Source organism: Pongo abelii, chromosome 6 (genome assembly GCF_028885655.2).
Source record: "Pongo abelii isolate AG06213 chromosome 6, NHGRI_mPonAbe1-v2.0_pri, whole genome shotgun sequence".
NCBI classification, from domain to species: domain Eukaryota; kingdom Metazoa; phylum Chordata; class Mammalia; order Primates; family Hominidae; genus Pongo; species Pongo abelii.
Genome location: NC_071991.2, coordinates 90,983,272 through 90,999,319, shown reverse-complemented (window position 1 = coordinate 90,999,319; position 16,048 = coordinate 90,983,272). Strand labels below are relative to the sequence as shown.

The 16,048-nt window shown below is 33.9% G+C and overlaps 1 long non-coding RNA gene across 1 annotated transcript in view; it reads right to left on the bottom strand.

Moving 5' to 3' along the window:
* The window catches only part of LOC129060262 (uncharacterized), an 81,262-nt gene extending 70,089 nt beyond the window's left edge, over positions 1-11,173 (bottom strand). Inside the window, exon 1 of the long non-coding RNA XR_008526841.2 lies at positions 10,916-11,173. This is a non-coding gene — a long non-coding RNA (uncharacterized LOC129060262). The remainder of the gene's footprint in view (positions 1-10,915) is intronic.
* Between the last annotated feature and the right edge of the window lie 4,875 nt (positions 11,174-16,048).

Below are 16,048 nucleotides of genomic sequence, written 5' to 3'. Positions count from 1 at the left end.
GTTTCCTCTAAAGATTTCTTTATTTTTTTGAAATGTTTTTAAAATGATTTTCATACAAAGACATTTTAAGAGTTTACTATTAATCAGATTGAATTTTAGAAAATATAAACCTTTATGCTCATATTATAGAAAATTTCACAGTATATCAAAAGTGAACATACTTTCTTTTAGAAAGTAAAATAAAGATAGAATCCAAATTTCAAACTCAACTACTAGAAAAAAAAAAAAAACCAATACATTCTAATTTTGGGGGAACACTTAGAATATTTTATATTTAAACAATGAATAAATAGGATAGCTTTCCAACTCCAGCAGGACTTACATATCTAAATTATTTATAGAAAAATTAAATATTGTTTCTAAGCAAAATAATCTGTCCACAAGGGATGGCACAAAAATAATTAATCTTTATTTCAGAATTTTACTCATATTTTTGAACATACAATTTGTTCCATTTGGAGTAGAAATGTTTTGATGGGCCACCTTAGCAGCAAGAAAACAATTGCATATATTCCCTTCTGGAAGAAATTACAAATGGAATAACTTCCTTTTAAGACAAAGCAAAACCATAATTCTTTATAAGATGATAGAAAATTATTTTAAAAATCAAAGTAACTTATCATTTGCCTGTGCTATATATATGATATTTGTAGTTGGTATTTGAAAAAGAACGTGGGAGGAGAGAGGAAGAGAGAGCGACAGAATGAGGGAGAAAGGTCGGGGAGAGGGAAGGAGAGAGGCAGACAGAGAGAAGAAGGAAGAAAAGCAGGAGAAAGGATAGAAGAAGGAAGGAAACTGGGTAATTTATATTCCAAGGGAACAAAAAAAAACAAAACAAACAAACAAAAAACAACGCTATGCCAAATCCACGGCTAAGCATGTGATATAAAATTTTGGTACAAAATATGTGGTATAGAGGTTACATGCTTCTTTAGAATGTAAGTACCTCAATGGCATAGACCATAAACGGCAATTTTTTTTTTTTTTTTTGGACGGAGTCTCGCTCTTTCACCCAGGCTGGAGTCCGGTGGCGCTATCTCGGCTCACTGCAAGCTCCGTCTCCGGGGTTCATGCCATTCTCCTGCTTCAGCCTCCCCAGTAGCTGCGACTACAGGCGCCTGCCACCACGCCTGGCTAATTTTTTTGTATTTTTAGTAGAGACGAGGTTTCACTGTGTTAGCCAGGATGGTCTTGATCTCCTGACCTCGTGATCCGCCCGCCTCGGCCTCCCAAAGTGCTGGGATTACAGGAGTGAGCCACCGCACCCGGCCGGCACAATTAAGAATGTTTATTCCTAATAATGTTTTGCAGCATAGTGGAAAGAACTATGGAAAGAATAAGCTAGTATCCAGGAGTATTTGATTTGGATCTGGCTGCATAACCAGTTAACTACTAAGGAGATATGGGTAAATTCTGTTAATATTACTAGACCTCAGCTGCTTCACACGTTGTTCTGCTAAAAGTAAAATATCTAACAAAAATACCATTGAGGTATTAAAAGTAGCTACCAATTGATTGACAATATTTATTCATAGTGTTTAAAAGGGAAGTACATTGTTGAATTTAGGTCATATTTGTATTTTTCAAGCACATCTATTTAATGGAAATACAGACTTGGAGCTTCACTGGAGAAGATATGTTTAGGCTCAAATTTAGTCAAAGATCTGTAGCCATATTTGCCAAAAGAATCCAGAATGTCATAGACCCAGAAGTACTTGTGTTACAATTTTGAAACCATATTTGGAAAATTGTTCCTAAAACTAAGCTAACTTTCATAAATTTGGCAAAATAATATACATGTGAAATAGACAAAATAATTTAGATACAATGCAGTGAAATAAATTATTCATTTTACTACACAAATTTAAAAAAAAAACTAAATAAGCCCAAACAATTATCCAGAGATACCATTTGACATCTACAGGCTATATGTACTTCATATGATCTTGCTGCATTAACTTGCCTCAGCAGAAAGGAAAAATTAAGTAGTCAGTATTTAATGAAACTGTGGCTCACATACTGAGCTAGAGATATATGATTGCAAATTTTTGAAGCCCAAACACTATGTGACATGTTACTGCCTTTATTTATTAAAGAATAATGAATAATGTTCTATTTAATGACATTCTGTTTTTTAAAATGTGTATACTATACTGCCAGAATTTATAAGCAAGAAAAAAATGATTCTTTATTACTATCTTACACTAGACTATGTTGGCAGAAAGAGCATTGTGGAGAAATGGAGCTCATTTCCATCAGTGAAAAAAGCCTATTGCACTTACAATTGCTTGTATTACACTAAGATTTTCTACTTTTTCAAAAACATAACACATCAGTATATAATTTTATGTTCTGCAATAAAACTATCAAGTGAGCTGGATTCTCAGCTTATAAAGCAACACATTATTTCACTATAAATGAATCTGCAGGAGATGCCAAGTTGTAAGGGGATTTGAAGAGTTTGAAGTAAGAGACAACATACTTATTGTAAAATTGAACCAACTGATTATGCAATTCCATTATAGCTGATATTACCTTATAATTATATATAAATTTATATTTATCTATTTACATCCTTTCTAATTTACTGAACCATACATTTCATGAGGGAAATATCTAAATTTTCACTCAGTATTTAGGAGAGTGCTCAAATTTGAGCAACAAATATTTGTGAAATGAGTGAATACACAAATGACTGGCTAGTGATATCTAGTTATTCTATCAGAGATTTTTTAAATACCTGTTTAAACTTTAACTGTCAAATGAAAACAAATCATTTCATTTTGAAGAGTATTATCAAGTTAGTAGAAAAAACAGGAAGGCAAATCTGACTCTCAGCCTCTTTTTTCTCTGAAATTAGTTAAATATCTTTTCATTTTAAGGTTGATTGTGGTTGAAACTTTGGCTGAGATGCATGTGTGTATATGTATAATTTTATTAAATATATAAAATGCACACATATAATTATATGTGTAATTTTCCAAAAATAAATTGCTATAAAAACAAATAAAAACCCCAGACAGTGAGAATATAAATATTTCTTGAGCATTTATTTACAGCACACTTCAATAAAAGATTCTGCATTATTAATACACAAGTCCCTTTTTCTCTTTTTTGTAAAGAAAAAATGAATTTAGCCACCAATAATTGGCCTGAAACTTATCTAAGTTCTGCATGGTTGGAATGTTTTGCCAACTTACAGTGGACTGAATTACATGTGATTTTAAAAAGCAAATAAATGAATGTAATCTTACACTAAGAGAAAGGGGAAGGCTGGAAAGAATTCTCTTATATAAGCACTGAGCCTATTTTCTATGTGGCATGTTTCCAAAGTGATAAAGGAGAAAACCAAATCCGAAACTGATATGAATATGCTGTATATACATGCAGCAGATTTCTGTACTAGCACTCAGGAGTGCAGTTAGATTCAAAGAAGGAAGGGAAAATGAGAGTGTGGGTATAAAATCCCAAATCACTATTATCACGAGAATTTTTGCCTTGTCAGCAGTATTCTCTTCAGTTGGAAAAAATACTCTTTGTGTGTTTGCATATGTTTGTGGGTATGTTCGCACACGGATTTACCATGTATACTACCAGGGCCAGACAGAGGCACGTGAATGCCCCAGGCAGACTAATAAACTGGCACTCCCTGAAACCAGTATGTTTTCAGTATTTCTTCTATATTCATGTAGAAGAAGGTTGACCTCTATATGGCAGAAAAGGAGGGAAAGTGGTGTATTGGGAAGAGTGATTAGCCTCTTCCTATTTTCTCAGACAGTTTATCTCTAGCATCATAACCTACTTGGCAAAACGATCTTGTAGTTAATGAGGTATATGTTTAAGAAGGCAGTTTAAAGTTGCTCTGTTGATACTTGATGCCTTTCCTGCGTTTTACTCATTTGCTTAAATAATCAAAGAATTTTCCCACCTCATGTAATTCTTCTAAAAATGATCTTGCAAACATAATATTCTCTCTATATTTACACTTTAGTGATTTTAGAACCTGTTTTGGATTTTGATCCTGAGCAATTACCTAGGTGGCCTGACACCTGAACCATTTTATTAAACCACAAACCTGTTCAGCCTAACCTGTCAAAGCAAGATGGAAGCAACCCACTGAGCTTCTGTCATGAAAAGCCTCTTTACGGTGGAAACGTCTGCACCACCTTTTATTTCTTTAGACTCTTTAGAAACCTCTTGACCTCATTTTTCTCCTTTAAAATTCTACTCTCAGGAAAAAAAAAAAAAAAAAAAAAGATTATACTGCCAATGCGTACACTTTGGCGTGTGTGAATAGGTAATCTCTCCTCAAACACTATCCCTATTCAGATATTCTAAAGACTTTAAAAGCTTCTTTTCTTTTAAAATATATTGTAAAGTCCAAAAGACAATTAAGAAAAGGACTTTGTAAGTGGTATAGAATATCTTAATGGAGTCACACCACATAATATACTTAGGTATTTAGGGGATTTACTTTTACTTTTTGGAAGTCAGTATATTTAATTTTATGAGTTGGAAGTTTTAGACTGATATGGTTAACTTACTTTTCTAACACAAGCAAATGATTGCTAGTCTTTATATATTTCTGGTAAAGGCCAGATGCGGAGTAATGGTTGTATGTGTATATAAATTAATGTACATTCAGGAACACACATGCACATGTACACACACATACACTCACTACCAATAGCCTCTCTCTATAGAGTAAAAAGGGATAGCAGACTTTGGTAAATGTTATTTGTTTGTCACTTCCCCTGAAGTTCATAAACATGCAAACACAAACACAATTAAAAATCATGCAATAATAAATATTCTAGGCTATTATAATGGAGTTTAAAAAGATTTATTTTAAAATATAGACTCAAAGGAAGTTGCAAAACTAGTACAAAGAGTTCTGTCTACTCTTCACTGAGCTATCCTAAATGGAGATATGACAAACTCAGGAAATTGGCTTGTTACTGCTAACTAAACTACAGTGTTTTCACCATTTTAAAATCTGCATTTATTTGAGAGTATATACAATTCTGTGCAATTTGGTACCATGTATAAAGATATATATCCACCACCAAAATAAAAACACAGAAGAGTTCCATCACCACAAAACAACTCTGGCATGTTACCTCTGTGTATCTGTATCCACGACATCACCACACATATATCCTGTCACCTGGCAACCATTAATATGTTCTCTGCTTTTATATTTTTCTGATTTCAAGAATGTTATGTAAATAGGACTACACAGTATGTAACATTTTGAGACTGACTTTTTCCATGAAGCATAAAGATCTTGAGGTCCATTCAGATTGTTGGATATATCCTACAGTACATTCCTTTTAATTGATGAATAGTATTCCGTTGCATGGATGTATAAGAATGTATGAATATTCATATATTCACCAAAGAAAGAATATGTGGACTGTTGTTAGAATTTTTCTATTAAAGATAAAGTTGATATGAACATTCATGTACAAATTTTGTGTTTTTTAAATTTTATTATTTTGATGTGAACACAACTTTTCATTTCTCTGGGATAAGTGCACAAGAGATACGCATGTTTAGATTTGTAAGAAACTACCATACTCTGCAAGAGCAGTCGTACCATTTCACATTACCACCAACAATATAAAAGACATCCAGTTTCTCTGCATCCTCTCCTCATTTTAATATTATCACCATGTTTTATTGTATCTCTTAAAATTGATGTGTAGTAATATATCATTGTGATTTTCATTTGCATTTCTCTAATGACCAGAGATGTTAGAAATATTTTCATGTGTTTATTTTGTGTTCGTATCATAGTCATGTCTTTTGCCTGCTTTCTGATTGGATAGGTTGTTTTTCTACTTTTGAGTTTTGAGAATTCTTTACATATTCTAGATATAAGACCTTTTTTGTTAGTTATGTGAGATTACCTCCTCAAAAATGATTGAATTCTATGGCAGCAGGAAACAAGGGCCTTCTTTGGTACCAGCAAAGTAATACTTTTTAATCTATGTTTGTTATACAGGTAGTTATTGTATTACTAATAATTAAACTGTACTTATAATTATATATTGTTTTTATATGTTGTATATTTTCAAATAAAATAGCAAACAAAAAAATGGTATTGCTTGTTTTGTTTTGTTTTTGAGATGGGATCTTGCTCTGTCACCCAGGCTGGAGTGCAGTGAGTGACCTTGGCTGGCTGCAACCTCTGCCTCCCAGCCTCAAGTGATTCTTGTGCCTCAGCCTCCCGAGTAGCTGGGATCGCAGGCCTGTACCTCCATGCCCAGATGGGGTTTCACCTTGTTGCACAGGCTGGTCTTGAACTCCCGGTCTCAAGCAATCCACCTGATTCGGCCTCCCAAAGAGCTGAGATTACAGGCTTGCGCCACTGCATCCAGCCTCCATTATTTTTTAACTTTATTTACTTACTCTAGTCCTTTTTCTCTGACATGGATCCATGGATGATACAAACACACACCCTTTGACTTTGCTTTTGCTTCTCATTCTTCATAACTTAACCTGATGTCTGATCAGCTCATAAACTAAATGAAGAGAGTAATGTATTTTCTTCCTCTGTACAGTTGTTGATGTATTTTAATCATATTTCTTGTACTCCACATGTAATTAATATATGTAAATATTGTCAGTACTTCCTGTGGGGCTGGGGGAGTGCAGGTACAACCTAATGCTTTTGTAAATTAGTTTTCATTTTTGAAAGAGCTTCTGGAAATTTTATGAAATTTGGAATTTATTATAATTAGGTAAAGCCTTTTACTATCTGTTTTGAAAGATCAAGTAGTCAGCAGAAAAAAGAAATAAGTTTAACTGCTCTATATATTAACAAGGGAAAGTGAATGAAAGCTTCATTCATTTGATAAGTGAACAAATAAAATTTAATTTTAATTTTTTCCACAGGGAAATAAATCCAGATATGTAACTTAATGACATTACTTAAGAAAAGCTTATGGTATTAATAATTTTCTTTAAAAATTGAATTTATAAATATAGGCACATAAAAATTATAATTCTGTTAAAAGATGATATAGGTATAGGGCTGGGCACAGTGGCTCACGCCTGTAATCCCAGCACTTTGGGAGGCCGAGGCGGGTGGACCACGAGGTCAAGAGATCGAGACCATCCTTGAAACTCCGTTTCTACTAAAAATACAAAAAATTAGCTGGGCGTGGTGGCGGGCACCTGTACTCCCAGCTACTCTGGAGGCTGAGGCAGGAGAATGGCATGAACCCGGGAGGCCGAGGTTGCAGTGAGCCGAGATCGCGCCACTGCACTCCAGCCTGGGCGACAGAGGGAGACTCCGTCTCAAAAAATAAATAAATAAATAAATAAACAAATAAAATGATATAGGTATAAATGTTTATTCACCAAATATGTGGAACAATATATTAAATAGTGTCTTATTTTAACGGTTTAATTAATTGGAGTAATTAAGCAGTATTTTTCACATTAAATCAGACTTTTAAAGTTATTAGTAAGACCTCTTTTATTCAGGAATAAGATACTGGGGTGGTTTTTATTCATGAAGGTCATCTTTGTATCTCCAAATGTGTGTTAAGCTTTTTCAAAATATCATTGTAACTTGTATGAACCACGTGACCTGATACTAATAATACACAGGCATTTATCATGAAAAAAATATGTTCTGTTCTACCTTCAGGAATTAAATTTCTTTTTCTATTTGTGAATGACAGCTTGCCTTGTAATTCATTGAATTTATTTTTAAAATACTCTAATTTGTGTTCCAGTTTGCAATAACATTACTCAGACTTAGCTATTAATAGAACTATGCTCCAAGTAAACATATAGCATATTTCCAACGTTAATAACCACCCAATTTATCATGTACTTGCTGATGATAGAAGAGTGCTTTTTTACATGATTTTAAGGATGATAGGAATTGCAATTATAATATTTTTACAGAGTATTTTGTAGTTCACAATGCAGTCTAAACTGATTGACTATTGTACAGTCAATTTTACAGATAGAGAAAGGAGAGTCAGAAAGCCTAAGAAATGTACCAAAATTCCATAACTTTCAAATTTTGGGTGATGAATCTTTGTGGTTGTGCAACATTTGTGTTTGTCTTATAAGCAAACACAAATGGCTCTAGACTATTATTTCAAGAATATTTGTAGGTGGAATAACCACTAAGATAGACCAAATGTAGGCAACATTGCTTGCAGCCCAATAAAAAAGATCAAGACTCTTTCAGCTTGACGGTTCCTAGCTGTGATGCAAACCTACTGTGTCAGCTGCATCCATACTGATTGTTCCACATCGGTCCCTTGGGAATTAGGGACAAAAGAAATAGGCGTAAAAATGAAGCCACGAATAATAAAGTTATTTGTCTCTGATTCAAGAGTTTTTGTGTCTTTTATCAGCACCTATACAACTGCAGCCAACTTGTTAGTATGAAGTTATTTCAAAATCTCAAAGAGTTAACAGTTCTTGACAATAAATTGTGCAGCAGAAGAGCAAAAGATTTCCTTTGTTTCATGGTTCAGTACACATTTTACATACTGTGATGGGTCCTAAGCAAATTAACATATTCAGATGCCCAGGATATATTTTCTACATAAAAATGAAGGATGTATGCTATTGTATCCTAATCGGGCTAAGTATCTCATGTACAGTCATTTTGGTTTTATGTATATGTTTGGATACAGGATGTCTCTGGAATGATATGAACAACTGACAACAACGGTAGCATCTGGCAAAGGAAACTACATAGTACAACAACGGGAGTAAGATTTCCTTTTCAACACCATACATGTTTGTTCTTACTGAATGCTATTCGATGTGAAAGGCAGTATATTATAATGGTCAATAAAATCAAGCTCTCCAGGTTCACAGACTTAAATGACTGTGTTATATTGATTCAATTTATTTACAATTAACTTGTATATGCTTCAATTTCCTTATTTATAAAATCGTGGAGTTATAATATTTCCCAACAGATTGTAAAAATTGAATAAGTTTTTACTTTAAAGGCTTTAATACAGTGCCTTAGAGTAAGAGTTCAGCAAGAGTTAGCAATAATTATTCAAAATAATTTAAAAAGATTTTCAAATAATTTTCACTTGTTCATATATTTCTAGATTAATTCTGAATGACAGAGTATTTCATTACGTGCATACAAGGTACAACAGTAGTTGAAAAGACTGACAGAGTATAGTGTGTGTGTGTGTGTGTGTGTGTGTGTGTGTGTGAAGTCTTCAGTTCAGACTGAGACTGAGATGTAAATTACTGATGCCAGAACATACATTTTGAATATGTTTTATTGAGGGGATGTAAGAGAACACTGGCTGTACTAAGAAAAGGCTAATGATGCCACAGATACTGTAAGAAAATGACACAAGGAATTTTGAAGAGTGAAAACACAATCTGTTCATGACAAATCTGTCCCTTAAATGAGCACTACTTCAGTAAACAGTTACCAATTAATTATTTTCCCATGCTTTTCTTATGCATTTATTTATCCATCAATTCAACAGTTATTTATTCAGCACCTTCAATCTGCCAGGCCAGGTAATAATGAAGAAAAATGCTAATCAAATGATCCACTATTAACAGTACTTAATAGGTACTCTTATAACCTTTTAACAAGTGTGGGATTGAGGTTTAAAAAATTCACAAAACGTGCTGAAAGCCACATGGCTCAGTTTAAATTTCCCAAATGTTGATAAAAATTTTATCAATTTTTGAGGCTTAAGCAATATAATCACTGAAAATAACTTATTTCAGTGCTTATAATTCTGATCTCAGACATACCATCCTTTGGAACAATCTGTGATAGTTCTGAAATTGACACACTCTGGTACTGATACTTTTTTTTAAGTATAAATCTCACTTACACAGATAATACATCTCACTTCTATCTGATAGTATACCCTCTAGCCATCTTCTACTCCCCAAAAGGGGAGTAGATAGGGTGCTTATGAAACTAAAGTTCTAGAAGTTCAGCCTTTTGGCTTTAGCCCTGAGGACCTAAAGTTAAAATGAATTGGAAAAATACCCATTTGTTTTGTAATAACTGGTTGACTATATATATTGGGTCTTAACATATGTACCAGAAACCTCAGTAACATCTGCTCACTTGTTTGCTTTCAGCCAGACCATGTTAACCCTGGGATGAAGCCATTATTGTTTCAAATGAACACAAGTATTTTAGTCACATCCACAGGGTCAAGTCGCATCACTGCAGTAATGCCCACTACTCTTCTCATTTTCACAATTCCTTCTAGGAATTCTCGCTCCTGAAAATGTAGTCCACACATGATCTCTAGTCAAATTAGGACTTGCAAAGAAATATGGACAAAGTATGAATAACTAGAAAAAAAACGCTACTGGCTTCAGATGAAATCCATTACCCAGCATGGTTTTTCTGCTACCAGTACTTAAGCATCCCTCTCTGATTATAACAATTCTGCGAACACGACCAAGGCAGTGATGTTGTAAGTCAGGCCAGATCTTACAGGGAAGTACCATTCTTGACCAACATTGTGTCTTTCTTATCTATGGTGCCATGTGTGAACAAGATGTATCAATCAGATAGTCAGGATAGTTGGGAAAGATACATCAAGACCTAACTCAGTTAAAAATGTGAGGCAACTCCATAGAACTGTGAAAGTGAACTCTGCCAAGACATTTCTATGAGAGAGAAAGATCTTGGAATTTCACAATCTGCATCCTCTTTAGAAAAGCTGCCTAAATTTTCATATGCCTAAATATTATCACATCTGTTTGTGATAGTCAGAACTCTAAGATAGTGCTCCCCAAATTTCCAGCCTCTGGAGTACACATACCTTTTCCCAGTCAATTACACCCTGACCTGGGTGCTGCTATAAAGGAATTTTTCAGGTGTAATTAAGTTCTTAGATAAATTGACGTTAGCAATGGGAGAATATCTTACCTGAGACTGATCCAATCATGTTAGCCCTTAAAGGGATCTAGCTTTTCCCAGTTAGAGAGATTTGAGGTATGAGAGGAATTTTAGATAAAGATTCTCTGTTGCTGAGTTTGAAGATGGAAGGGGTCTCATGGCCTCTGGGAGATGTAGGAGATTCCATCTGAAAGCCAGAAAGGAAGTGGGGACCTGAGTCTAACGGCTACAGTGAACTGAAAGAGGACTTCAACCTCCTGATGAAAATGCAGTTACTTGACACATTGATTTTAGCCTGTGAGACCTTGGACAGCATCCCAGCCACACTGTGCCCAGATTTCTGACCTACAGAACTATGAGCTAATAAATGGGTGTGGTTTTAAGCCATTATGTGGCAATTTACTATGAAGGAATAGATAAACAATATACAGTTTGGCTGTGCTCTGAATGCAGCTTTATTGCACTATTATTTGATTTTTAGAACTTTTTCTATTTTCTAGTCTTCTCTTTTACCTGGGTAACTGTATTAGTATTTAAAAAGTTTAGTAGTCTATCCAATATATTACAAAAGTGAGGGAGAGTTCAAAGAGCTTGGATATAAATGTGCAAATGAATAAATGACTCCTGCCAACATTCAATAGAATTATTCCTGAAATTTTGTTTAAGTACACATGTTTCCATAACATTGAACAGACATTTGTCTAATTGCAACAGAAAGTCAGTTTTTTAAGCCTCTTTCTCTTAGGGGCTCAGGAGCGTTGCTTGATTTTCTTTGGCACTTTCCACCATATGGAAGACTTGAAGATCCAAAGACAGTTATACTGAGGCTGAAGTATTTAGCCCATGTACCACTTCAAGGGAAGTCAAACTTTCCATAACAATCTTTCATTTATTTCATAGTTTCCAAGACTTCTCATTTCTGTGGCATTTCCTTAGTGTGGCTAAACCACACTTCAACTCTCATCCTGGCAACAATTCTGCTTCCTGGCAAGTGCTCAGTCATTTAGAGTCGACTGTGGGTTACATAGCCTGCTTTATAGTCGACCCCAAAACATCATGGTCTGAAGCTGTTTCAGCATTCCAAAGGCCTGTCTTTGCTCTCCTGGAGCAATCTATCGCCACTTAGAAGCTCTGAGATAGACAATGAGACCTTGTACACTACCAGAGGGAATAGCCTGATTTCTTACTGGAATGTTTACATAATCTGTCATTTGTTTATTTAACTTTATATTCCCAGCAAAATAATAAATGTTAAGAACTCACAAATATTCACTGAGTGAATTAATGCCTCTTTGTATTCTAATTAACTATTACAGTTAGCAAGGTACATGCTTTTTAGTCATAAACAGTGGTATTCAAGTTTCACTTCTCTGCTATGTCGTATACATTCTATAGATGTGATATAGGAGACTGCTTGAGAACCAAGGAACAAAATTAAACAGGTTAACCTTCTAGTCCCCACCCCTACCTCCATAAGATAAGGCCCAATTAAATTCACTTCTTATACTGGGCTTTCCTGTATAATATCATTCATACTAATGAAAGTTTGAAAACCACTGTGATATGAAATGAATGTTTATATCCCCAAAACATTTATATGTTGAAGCCCTAATCCCCAGTGTGACTACATTTGGAGACAGGGCCTTTAGAGAAGTAATTAGGTTTGATGAGGTCATGAGGAAGAGACTGTTACAAGATTAGTATTTTTGTAAGAAGAGACACCAGAGCTTGTGCTTTCTCTCTCTCAGCCATGTATGGACACAGTGAGATGGTGGCAGTCTATAAACCAGGAAGAGAGACCTCTCCAGAAACTGACTATGATGGCAACTTGATCTAGCATAGCTGGCACTATGCTAGATTCCAGAACTAAGAGAAATGAATTTCTGTTGTCATGGAATCCTGAACTGACTTAGACACACTGATGAAAGGAGTTCACATGTATTGAATGCACACAGTTTTAAAATTATATTAAAGAATGAAATCCCTCAATAACCATATGAGATGGTGTTTTTTATTATTATCCACATTTTACAGATGAAGGGAACAGGAAAGAGACAGTACAAATATCTTACCCAGGATTTCCTGGCTGCTAAGTGAAGGAGTGTATTAGTTTCCTATTGCTGTCATAACGAATTACCACAAACTCGGTGGCATAAACAACAGAAATTTATTTTCTCACAGTTCTGCAGACCACGAGTCCAAAATCAAGGCACTGGCAGTGCTACATTCCCTCTAGGGGCTCTAGGAGAGAATTAATTTCCTTGTCCTTCCAGCTTCTGGTGGCTGAAAGAGATTTGTGCCCGCACTGCTCCAGTCTCAGCCTCTGTCTTCATATTGCCTTCTCCTCTGTATTGGTCTCAAACATCCTTCTGCTTTTGTCTTAAAAGGACTATTTGTCAAGGTTTTATTCCCCACCTGAATAATCCAGAATGATCTCCTCATCTCAGAATCCCCATAACTTGCTTACATCTGCAAAGATCTTTTATTCCAAATAAGGTAACATTCATAGGTTCCAGGAATTAAAATATGAATACATTGTGCTGGGGTCATCACTCAACCTAGTACAAGAAGCCACAATTTAGACCAGGTAATCTTGTTCCAATAACTATTAGGTATAACAAATGAATTAAGGCAACATTTTAAAATCTAGATTTAAAGCAAGTTGGTCCTATTTTTATATTTATCCTTATACCTTTCACAGAGTGCATATGAAGACCTTCTGGATAATAAAATCTCACATATATGTGAGTTAAATTGCAATAAGCAAAGCATCATAACCCCAAATTATGCTACATGCATAAGAATGACTGAATTCTTCTGATATAAGTTCCTCTTAGACCAACATTGACTCTTTCTTATAAACACTATCTAAAAATACCAATATCTAAAACACTATCTAAAAATACCCGTCATGCCAATGTGTCTCAAAAAAATATTTGTTGATTGTTTTGTTAAAAGAAATCTAAGTACACCTCCCAATTAAAATAGTTTTCTCTAATTACCCAATATTATTAAGAACTAAGTATATTGCTGGAGATAGCATCTGGAGATTTTGCTGGAGATATTTTACTGGGGTGAATGATATTTTAGATTCAATACAAATACTTCCTCTAGGCCTCTCAGTGATGTTCTTTTGGGGAAGTCACATTGGATCTCCTGTGATATATTTCACTGGAAATACCCAATTAGATTGCCTGATTGGTATATATAAAATATGGCATGTAGGACAAAAGATGTTGAAAGTCTTTGCTAAATATATGCAATGGCAAAAGTATTCTTGTATCAAAAGTTGGATATGAATGACAGAAAAAAATAAACTTTTAAAATACCATTTTCTGTCAACAAACAGAATTGAAAATATGTTGAGTGTTCTGCCAGCCATTTTCATTTTGTTACAATTATTCTATCATTTTTAAGACTGATATTATATCCTCTCTTTATTAACTTACCAAACATACCAGAGGTTTTGAACTAAATTTCTCTCCCTTAATTCTGTTTCAATAGTATAAACATTCCTTTGGCATATAACCTCATTTAAATATTTTCTTACTTTAATTTAATCCTGAAAACCCCATGTTAATTTTTAAAGGCAATTCTTAAATGAAAAATTTATAATAATGACTTAGTATCTTTGTGTAAATCAAATAGTACTGATGGGGAATTAATTCTTGTGGTTACATTCTGCAAACAAAATCACAAATGCAGAAACACATTTTGCATTTCATATAACTTTGAGTGCCCCATTTCAAATCCCAAGATGACTGCTATAAAAAGGGAAACAAGCGCAATATATGCCAAAAAATGAAAGAAACATAGAGAGACACTTTAAAAATATTAGGAAATATGTGACAAATCTTGGTGTTATATTATTATTCATTCTTAAGAGTTTGAACATTAATTTAGAAACCAACTGACATGTTGTTTTCTAAAATAGCATTTTGCTATCACTTTTATTTTAGATTTCAGACACGGCAAATTCTTTCCTGGATTATAATGTATAAATTATGAAGTTTTTAAGTAGGAAAAATGGAAGAAACTAGATTCTCTTTCCTAAGCCCTTAGTGGAGAGTCAACAATTTACTTCAATCTCCAGAAATAGAGTAGGCATTAAGGACATATAAACCTTTTATCTAGCCAAGAATGGTATAGTAAGGAGGAAGGCATATTATCCAAGGTACACATTAGAAGATGTAATATTTAAAAGAACACTCTTTTTAAATAGGAAACTACATGAAGATCTCTCACAGGTTTAGAAGAAGAGTTTGCAGACTATAAGATATTGAAATGTTTTAATGCTAAAACAATGTTATCCATATTAAGACTATGTTAAATATTAGACAAGAGTCTGTGGACTAAATGACAGCATTTTTTTCAGTGTTAATGTTGTAATTTTTCAGGTAATATTGTGATAACATAGAGAATTTATCATTTACAGGAAATGTACTCAAGTATCTATGGGTGATCATGCATTATGCCTACACCTTACTTTCCTACAGTTTAGTAAAAATGTTCTTTGCATTATTATTGTAACTTTTCAATAATTTTGAAATTGTTTCTTGGTATAAAGAAAAAATATATTTCCAGGACAATTTTTGAGTTAGATGTAGCTCAACTAACAAGGCTACACATAATATAAAATGTGGTAAAATATGATCTTGAGTAACCTATAGTATTAACTTATAAATAAACAATACATGGAAACTATAAGAAATAATAACATAAATTACTTTTACTTCCTTATTTTTTCCTTTAATACTAACAGTGACTTTTTAAAATTTCAAGTAAGTTTATAATTATAGGGGAAAATTGCAAAAATCGTGAAAAGACCTTCATGTTGATTACCCTTCATTTAGGCTATCCCAATTGTAAACTTTTATTATATTGCTTTGTCATGTCTTTATTTTATATACCTATCATTATTACTATTGTTATTCTGAATCATATGGGAGTAAGTTGCTGAATTACTCCTAAATACCTGAGTGCCTTTTTCTACTTTACCACTCATACTAGTAATGCTAATAACGTCCTTTAGAGCATAAGGAAAAAAAAAAGTTGTAGTCCAAGATCCAACACAGAGTTACACTGCATTTACAATCTGGAAGAATTCTTCAGTCTTGTTTTCTTGTCTTCCTTGATCTCTACATTTTTGAAGATTACAATTTG